Raw genomic sequence first — 9,977 nt, forward strand, 5'->3', positions numbered from 1 at the left:
CCTCTCTCTCTCTCTGATTCTCTCTCCCCCTCTCTGATTCCCCCTCTCTCTCTCTGATTCTCTCTCCCCCTCCCCCTCTCTCTGATTCTCTCTGATTCTCCTCCCTCTCTCTCTCTGATTTCTCTCTCCCCTCTCTTTCTCTGATTCTCTCTCCCCCTCCCTCTCTCTGATTCTCTCTCCCCCTCCCTCTCTCTCTGATGCTCTCTCCCCCTCTCTTTCTCTGATTCTCTCTCCCCCTCTCTCTCTCTGATTCTTTCTCCCCCTCTCTGATTCTCCCCTCTCTCTGATTCTCTCTCCCCCTCCCTCTCTCTCTGATTCTGTCTCCCCCCCTCTCTCTCTCTGATTCTCTCTCCCCTCTCTGATTCCCCCTCTCTCTCTCTGATTCTCTCTCCCCCTCTCTCTCTGATTCTCTCTCCCCTCTCTTTCTCTGATTCTCTCTCCCCCTCCCTCTCTCTCTGATTCTCTCTCCCCTCTCTCTCTCTCTAATTCTCTCTCCCCCTCTCTCGTTCTGATTCTCTCTCCCCTCTCTCTCACTCTGATTCTCCTCCCCCTTTATCTCTTTCTGATTCTCTCTCCCCTCTCTCTCTGATTCTCTCCCCCTCTCTCTCTGATTCTCTCTCCCCCTCTCTTTCTATCTCCCCTCACTCTCTGATTCTCTCCCCTCTCTCTCTGATTCTCTCTCCCCCTCTCTTTCTGATTTTCTATCTCCCCTCTCTCTGATTCTCTCTCCCCCTCTCTTTCTGATTTTCTATCTCCCCTCTCTCTGATTCTCTCTCCCCTCTCTGATTCCCCCTCTGATTCTCTCTCCCCTTTCTCTCTGATTCTCTCCCCTCTCCCTCTGATTCTCTCTCCCCCTCTCTGATTCCCCCTCTCTGATTCTCTCTCCCCTTTCTCTCTCTCTAATCCCCCTCTCTGATTATCTCTCCCTCTCTCTCTTATTCCCCCCTTCTCTCTCTGATTCTCTCTCCTCCCTCTCTCTCACTCTTTGATTCAATTCAATTCAATGTAAGGGCTTTATTGGCATGGAAAACATATGTTTACATTACCAAAGAAAGTGAAATAGATAATAAACAAAGTGAAATGGCACACTCTGGTATTTCACCCAATAGATATGTGGGTTTTTCAATATTGGGGTTATTTTCTCATTCTTTGTGGATCTGTGTAATCTGTGGGAAATATGCGTCTCTAATATGGTCATACATTTGGCAGGAGGTTAGGAAATTATTCTCTTTCACCCCTCTCTGATCCCCCCCCTCTCTCTCTTTGATACTCCCCCTCTCAATACCTCTTTATCGGTCTCTCTTTAAAGGCAGACAAGCAACCAGGCAGGCCCATTGGTTCTGTAGAGCACTGACATGAATATTTCTGCTGCAGAGACATTTGGCTGCATGTGTGTGTGTGTGTGCATGTGTGGCAGCAATTTGCCTTTGCATTCTGTTTCCCCCTTTGCCTCCTTTTCCCGCATTCAAAAATGCATCCCCTGTGTGCTGTGACATCACTGCTCTGTGTGTCAGCCTGTACTCTACCTATGGAACTGTGACACAGTGACACGGTCTCTCTTGCTCTCTCTCTCCCCAGCCCTGGTGAGAGACTTTAAGATGCCAGTTATGCCACAACGCTGAACATGTTGGTTCTACAACAGCTTTTGAAGAAGAAGAGAAAAGCTTCCAGTAGTTCCAGATGGTTTGTAGGTCTACGTGTCTTCAATCTCCAGATTGTGTTTTTTTTTTTGGGGGGGGCGTTTACTTTGTATGAATCTGAGGGAATCAAAGCTGTACTTGTGCTCAGAGGCATAGGTGACTGGGTACAGTATACGTCAGGTGCCTGCAGGCTGTCAAATGGGTATTCAGGCTGTCAGGGTTTCTGACGACAGCTCATGGTTGTTGCATTCTGACTATACGAGCTGCTCTTTGTCTCGAAGTTGCTTTTATTTTCTGTACGTCTTACAAACATTGAAACTACGCAGTCAAAAATGTCCTCGTATACCCCAAAGAGTGATGACGTATTTCCATCGGTGGAGCGTTAGGCCAATCTCCTATGACATTTAATGAGACTTGTCGAATGGTCCAAAGTGTAATACAATGTAGGTGCTACACTGATAACATTTTCCCAAACTATAGGCTGCAGTTTTCCTCCATTTAGTTTTTTTTTACAATTACACAGTAGGTGAACAGAGAAGATTTCAGAAATCCTCTGAGTGTCTCTGTATGGACACATTCTTGCCTATCTTGTGTAGGGCAGGACAGACCAGTCTACCCATATGTTATCATGGTCCCTCCAGAGCTGTATTGACTTGTGAGGACTAAAGCATTAGCACCATGAATAGGGCTTAGAGGACGGTCCTCGGCTGTCAGAGAAACCGTGTTAAATGGTGAGCGTCTCATGTCCCAAATGGCACCCAGTAACAGACAGAGACTCGGTTTGCCAGACTCACCTGGAGGATTAGATTATGACATTGCAAATCCATGGATATGGGCTTTCCACAACCACTAAAACACAGCAACAAAGAGACGGGCCATATAGTGTGAGTGTTCAGTTGTTAACATTTAGAGGGGGTGAAGGAGTTATGGGCACATAAAACGTGATTACCCACCCCCCCTTAGAGAAGTTACTAGCTGGAGTAAAGTTGTTTCACAGCGATGCTGAATCAATGGGCTCACTGTTTCTATTTCTCTGTCTGTATTTCTCCATATCCCTCCTCGCGTGGCTCGTAGATCTCAAGGCCACAGGGGAGATGTAGCTCATTCTCGTTCCCTACTCCTCAGAAACGCTGCATGTTGCATGTATTAGACCAGAGACAAAGGCTGTTTAATGGTGGAATACATTTGGTAAAACCAGTTGTGTGTAAACCCTGGATGACTGACAGGGGGCGCTGTAATGTAACCATCACGCAGCCATCTTGGTGGTACTCCTCCAGTGTAAAAAATATTTTGGAAGCTGTAGAAATGTATTTATTAATATCTACATTCATTTTTGAGACGTGCATTCTGTTATAGACACCTTAATGTCTACTTTTAAATTATATTATGTGAGCTAAACATAAAATATATATACAGAACCAGTCAAAAGTTTGGACACACCTACTCATTCCAAGGTTTTTCTTAATCTTTTACTATTTTCTATAGTGAAGACTTCAAAACTATGAAATAATACATATGGAATCATGTAGTAACCAAAAAAGTGTTAAACAAATATTTTATATTTGAGATTCTTCAAAGTAGCCAAAATTTGACTTGATGACAGCTTGGCACACTCTTGGCATTCTCTCAATCAGCTTCATGAGGTCGTCACCTGGAATGCTTTTCAATTAACAGGTGTGCCTTGTTAAAAGTAAAATTTTGGAATGTTTTCCTTCTTAAATGCGTTTGAGCCAATCAGTTGTGTTGTGACAGGGTAGGGGTGGTATACAGAAGATAGCCCTATTTGGTAAAAGACCAAGTCCATATTATTGCAAGAACAGCTGAAATAAGCAAAGAAAAACGACAGTCTATCATTACTCTAAGACAGGAAGGTCAGTCAAAAGTGCTGTCTAAAAAAACATCAAGCTCTATGATGAAACTGGCTCACATGAGGACTGCCACAGGAAAGGAAGACCCAGAGTTAACTCTGCTGCAGAGGATAAGTTAATTAGAGTCAACTGCACCTGAGATTGCAGCCCAAATAAATTATTCACAGAGTTCAAGTAACAGACTCATCTCAACATCAACTGTTCAGAGGAGACTGCGTTAATCCGGCCTACATGGCGGAATTGCTGCAAAGAAACCAATACTAAAGGACACCAATAACAAGAAGAGACTTGCTTGGGCCAAGGAACACGATGGACATTAGACTGGTGGAAATCTGTACTTTGGTCTGATTAATCCAAATTTGAGATTTTTGGTTCATCTCTGTGAGACACAGAGCAGGTGATCCTTCATTCCACCATGAAGCATGGAGGAGGAGGTGTGATGGTGTGGGGGTGCTTTGCTGGTGACACTGTCTGTGATTTATTTTTAATTTAAGGCACACTTAACCAGCATTGCTACCACAGCATTCTGCGGTGATATGCCATCCTTTCTGGTTTACGCTAAGTGGGACTATAATTTGTTTTTCAACAGGACAATGACCCAAAACACAACTCCAGGCTGTGTAAGGGCTATTTGACCAAGAAGGAGAGTGATGGAGTGCTGCATCAGATGACCTGGCCTCCACAATCACCTGACCTCCACCCAATTGAGGTTGTTTGGGATGAGATGGACTGCAGAGTGAAGGAAAAGCAGCCAACAAGTGCTCAGCATATGAGGGAACTCCTTCAAGAGTCCTGGAAAAGCATTCCTCATGAAGCTGGTTGAGAGAATGCCAAGAGTGTGCAAAGCTGTCCTCAAGGCAAAGGGTGTCTACTTTGAAGAATCTAAAATATATTTTGTTTTATTTCTAACTTTTTTGGTTACTACATGATTCCATATGTGTTATTTCATAGTTTTGATGTCTTTACTATGATTCTATAATTAAGAAAATAGTGAAAATACAGAAAAACACTTGAATGAGTAGGTGAGTCTGAACTTTTGACTGCTACTGTATATATATATATATATATATATATATTTAAAATATTTTTTCTCAGGACCCAGTCTTTCAAAGATAATCTGAAAAAATCCAAACAACTTCAAAGATCTTCATCGTAAAGGGTTTAAACACTGTTTCCCATGCTTGTTCAATGAACCCTAAACAATTAATGAACATGCACCCGTAGAATGGTCATAAGACACTAACAGTTTACAGACAGTAGGCAATTAAGGTCACAGTTATGAAAACTTAGGACACTAAATAGGCCTTTCTACTGACTCCGAAAAAGACCAAAAGAAAGATTCCCAGGGTCCCTACTCATCTGCGTGAACATGCCTTAGGCATGCTGGAAGGAGGCATGAGGACTGCAGATGTGGCCAGCGCAATACATTGCAATGTCCGTACTGTGAGATGCTTAAGACAGCACTGCAGGGAGACAGGACGGACAGCTGATCGTCCTCGCAGTGGCAGACCACGTGTAACAACAGCTGCACAGGATTGGTACATCTGAAAATCACACCTGCGGGACAGGTACAGAATGCCAACCAGGGATGCATAATCCCTTCATCAGTACTCAAGACTGTCCACAATAGGCTGAAAGAGGCTGGACTGAGGACTTGTAGGCCTGTTGTAAGGCAGGTCCTCAGCAGACACCACCCGCAACAACCTATTGGCACAAACCCACCATCGCTGGACTAGACAGGACTGGCAAAAAGTGCTCTTCACTGATGAGTCGCGGTTTTGTCTCATCAGGGGTGATGGTCGGATTCGTGTTTATTGTCGAAGGAATGAGCGTTACATCGAGGCCTGTACTCTGGAGCGGGATCGATTTGGAGGTGGAGGGTCCATCATGGTCTGGGGCGGTGTGTCACAGCATCATTGGACTGAGCTTGTTGTCATTGCAGACAATCTCAACGCTGTGTTTTACAGGGAAGACATCCTCCTCCCTCATGTGGTACCCTTCCTGCCGGCTTATCCTGACATGACCCTCCAGCATAACAATGCCACCAGCCATACTGCTCGTTCTGTGAGTGATTTCCTTCAAGACAGGAATGTCGGTGTTCTGCCATGGCCAGCGAAGAGCCTGGATCTCAATCCCATTGAGCATGTCTGGGACTTGTTGGATCGAAGGGTGAGGCCTAGGGCCATTCCCCCCAGAAATGTCCAGGAATTTGCAGGTGCCTTGGTTGAAGAGTGGGGTAACATCTCAACAGCAGGAACTGGCAAATCTGATGCAGTCCATGAGGAGGTGATGCACTGCAGTACTTAATGCAGCTGGTGGCCACACCAGATACTGACTGTTACTTTCGATTTTGACCCCCCCCCCCTTTGTTCAGGAACACATTATTCAATTTCTGTTAGTCACATGTCTTTGGAACTTGTTCAGTTTGTCTCAGTTGTGTTAAGAGAAAATGAGTGAAGAGGTGTGGAGTCAGGCGCAGAGAGCAAAGGATGTGGGAAAAACAACACGCTTAAATGTCTTGGAAACATAACATGAACAAAAGTGGAAACACAAATGAACAGAAATATAAACGGACAGCGTGAAACCCAAAAAGCCAACAAAAATACACTCAAACAAGGAAACAGGAGAACAAGCCCGCACGAAACAGAAGCGGGCTGAACAGACTATATAAAACCCTATCCTAACAACCAAACTAGAAACAGGTGCTACCAATTAGACAAAACTAAACGAACACAGAACAACGGATCGGCGATAGCTAGTAGACCGGCGACGACGACCTCCGAGCTCCACCCGAACAAGAAGGGGAGTCACCTTCGGTAATATTCGTGACAAGTTGTTGAATCTTTTTATGGTCATACAAATATTTACGCTTGTTAGGTTTGCTGAAAATAAACGCAGATGGCAGTGAGGACTGTTTATTTGTCTAGTTCATGTATGTATATATATATATCTATATTTAATATATGTATGTATTTAATAAATATATATATATATATTTAATATATATATATGCATTTAATATATAGTCACATGTGCTCCATCTCCGGCCTCTAGGTCACCAGGCTGCTCATTATGGAGCACACCTGTCACCATCGTTACACGCACCAGCGCATTATAACACTCACCTGGACTCCATCACCTCCTTGATTACCTGCCCTATATATGTCACTCCCTTTGGTTCCTTCCCCAGGCGTCATTGTCTCTGTTTCATGGCTGTGTGCTGTTAGTGTTTCATGTTTTATATTATGTTCTGCTTATTTTATTAAAACAGTCACTCCCTGAACTTGCTTCCTGACTCTCAGCGCACATCGTTACAGAATGACACCTCAACAAAGGCAAGCATCAGGGAGTGTTTTTTGTTTTTGTTTTGAAGGTGATGTCGGGTCCGGGTGTCAGAACCGGAGCTACCTGGGAGGCCTCAGCCGGTTTGTCGGGTTCCCCTGCTTCAGCTGGCTCGACCGGCTGCCATGCCTCAGTGGGTTTGATAGGCTCCCATGCCTCAGCTGGGTGAACAGGTTTCTGTGCCTCTCCGAGGCAACCGGGGAGGTCTCAGCCGGCTCATCAGGCTCTCACGCCTCAGCCGGTTTGTCAGGTTTCTGCGCCTCAGCAGAGGCGACCGGTACGCTCCTGATCCCCTTGATCGTCCCCGTGGTTGGCGTCCTGCGGCTGGAGCCGAACACATCGGGGACGGGGGTACTGTCACCTATGCTGCCTCTACGGTGCTCTAGGTCGCCATGCTACCGTGCCTCAGCTGGATCGACAGGTTCCCGCTCCTTAGCAGAGTCCGCTCCTGATCCCCGTGATCTTCATCTTGGTCGGCGTCCTGCAGCCGGTGCCGCGCGTCGGGGAGGGGGTACTGTCACGTGTGCTCCCTCTCTGTCACCAGGCTGCTCGTTATGGTGCACACCTGTCACCAGTGTTACGCGCATTATGACAGTCACCTGGACTCCATCACCTCCTTGATTACCTGCCCTATATATGTCACTCCCTTTGGTTCCTTCCCCAGGCGTCATTGTTTCTGTTTCATGTTTTTTATTATGTTCCATTTTATTTTATTAGAACACTCACTCCCTGAACCTGCTTCCCGACTCTCAGCGCACGTTGTTACATATGTATACAAATACTTTCGAGACTGCTAACGGTACTGTCTCTACTACAACAAACAAATACTTAAATACTGTACATGTTATTTTGTACTGTGGAATACTGTGGAATTCCATTCATTCCTATGGAAGACTGATCCAACTGTGGAGTTTGAATATGGCCGACTGGTCTCTTCAAATCATTTCAATGGCAAATACATAGCGCCAGCAATCCAGGGTTTATATACATCATTGGGTAAAACACATATGTATTGATTTCAGCTCAGGGGCTGGTAAAATAGTAATGTAATATAAGACTGGTGGATTCCCTCTATTTTCTGTATGCCTCCCAAATGGCACCTTATTCACAATATCGTGCACTACTTTGACCATAGCCCTATGAGCATTGGTCAAAAGTAGTGCACTAAATAAAGAAGATTTGGGATGGGATGCAGCCAGGTCCTGTAAAGTTGTATTGTTTTTTAGGTAGGGACGTGGGTACTGTAATTAAGAGGTGACCAGAAACACAAAGGCAGTTTGGATAGGAGGAGAGGGCATAGCTGCTGGAAGTAGGGGTGCTGAGGGTGCTGCAGAACCCCCTGATAAATAGGATAAAAAATGTGTATATAATTTTTTTCGCAGCACCCCCAAACGTCTTCCCACAGCGATGGGAGAGAGGACATGTTATTAATGGGTTTGTGTGTGTGTGTGTGTGTCTGTGTTTGTGTTAATGGGTTGATGTGTGTGAGAGAGAGAGAGAGAGAGAGAGAGAGAGAGAGAGAGAGAGAGAGAGAGAGAAAGAGAGAGAGAGAGGCTAGCTAATCACCACGTAGCTGTTAACCACCACTGGGCTCGTTCCAGGGGTTAACTAAACACTGAGCTGTGACACACGGTTGCTCTTTATGGGGTGAGGTGTGTGTGTGTGTGTGTGTGTGTGTGTGTGTGTGTGTGTGTGTGTGTGTGTGTGTGTGTGTGTGTGTGTGTGTGTGTGTGTGTGTGTGTGTGTGTGTGTGTGTGTGTGTGTGTGTGTGTGTGTGTGTGATGCTCTTTGTGGGGTGAGAGGGGTTTGTGTGTGTATATCTGTTTGTCAGTGAGTGTGTGTGATAACGTGTGTGTGTGTATGGGGCCTGATGCAGTCGGGGAGAGAGGGGTGTGTGTGTGAGGGTGCCTGCAGAATGTCGCTAAAGAGCCCATAATAATGATAGCAATTACGGCAATGGGTTTAAACAAACGGGAGCCCTGTGAAATCTCATCATACTCTGATCAGATTGGCCCTAATGAGATAAAGATGCCAATTAATCCTATGTTAATTGCTGTGGCTCGTTTTCAGAAAACACTCAAATATTTAGCACATGCAAATGAATGACTAGGCCCTGCTGCTGTGCTGTAGATAGAAGTCCAGCCAGGGGCAGATTGGCCATCTGATAATTCTGGCAAATGACCATTACTTTGTTGGTGTGCTGGTCAAAATTTACACACTCAAAAATATATTTTTCATATAAAAATCAAACAATGAAAAAGGTGCATGGCCGGCAGCCCATGGGCCTGTTCATTTTTGTTTCTATTTGTTCTTTTTCGCGATTCCTCTGTTTCCCTCATCTGCAGCTGATCAGTGGCCAGCGCCCCCCCCCCCCGCCAAGATGGGCCAGACGGTTTTCTGATAGGCTGAGCTGTGGTCACGCACACTTACATTCAAAGTCAAACACGGCATCAGCAAAAAGACCTACTCCGACTTTGTCATCAGTTAGGTAAATTGTAAAACATGGAAAGTGTGCCTGTAATGAAAGTGTCTGCCCTGCCTCTGTTCCTGTGCCCTCCTTGGGGCCTGCTGCTGTGATGAGCAAGCCTCTCTTCTCTCGTCACGTACCAGATAGAAAAATGCATTCTGATCATATAACATTTCAAAACACAGCTTTGGAAGCTACGTCCCCTTGTCCCTGTCGAAGAGAGGAGGGTCTCAGCTTTCTGTAGGTATAATTTGTATTTCTGAACTCTACATTTTTCAGCCCAATAGCATACATATCTACACATATATGACAGTCACAAGAGACATGCCTCCTTATTGTCCCTAGAATTTCTAAACAAACAGCTGAAGGCAGGGTTTTCTACTATAGAGCTAAATTTTTATGGAAAGGTCTGCCTATCCATGTGAGAAACGAGATCTCAACCTTTAAGTCTTTACTGAAGACTCATCTCCTCTGAAGGTCCTATGATTGAGTGTAGTCTGGCCCAGGGGTGGGAAGGTGAACGGCAAGGCACTGAAGTGACGAACCGCCCTTGCTGTCTCTGCCTGGCAGGCTCCCCTCTCTCCACTGGAATTGTCTGCCTCTGACCCTATTACAGGTGCTGAGTCACTGGCTTACTAGTGCTCTTCCATGCCGCCCCTA

The sequence above is a fragment of the Oncorhynchus gorbuscha genome, linkage group LG06, assembly GCF_021184085.1.
Source record: "Oncorhynchus gorbuscha isolate QuinsamMale2020 ecotype Even-year linkage group LG06, OgorEven_v1.0, whole genome shotgun sequence".
Lineage (NCBI taxonomy): Eukaryota > Metazoa > Chordata > Actinopteri > Salmoniformes > Salmonidae > Oncorhynchus > Oncorhynchus gorbuscha.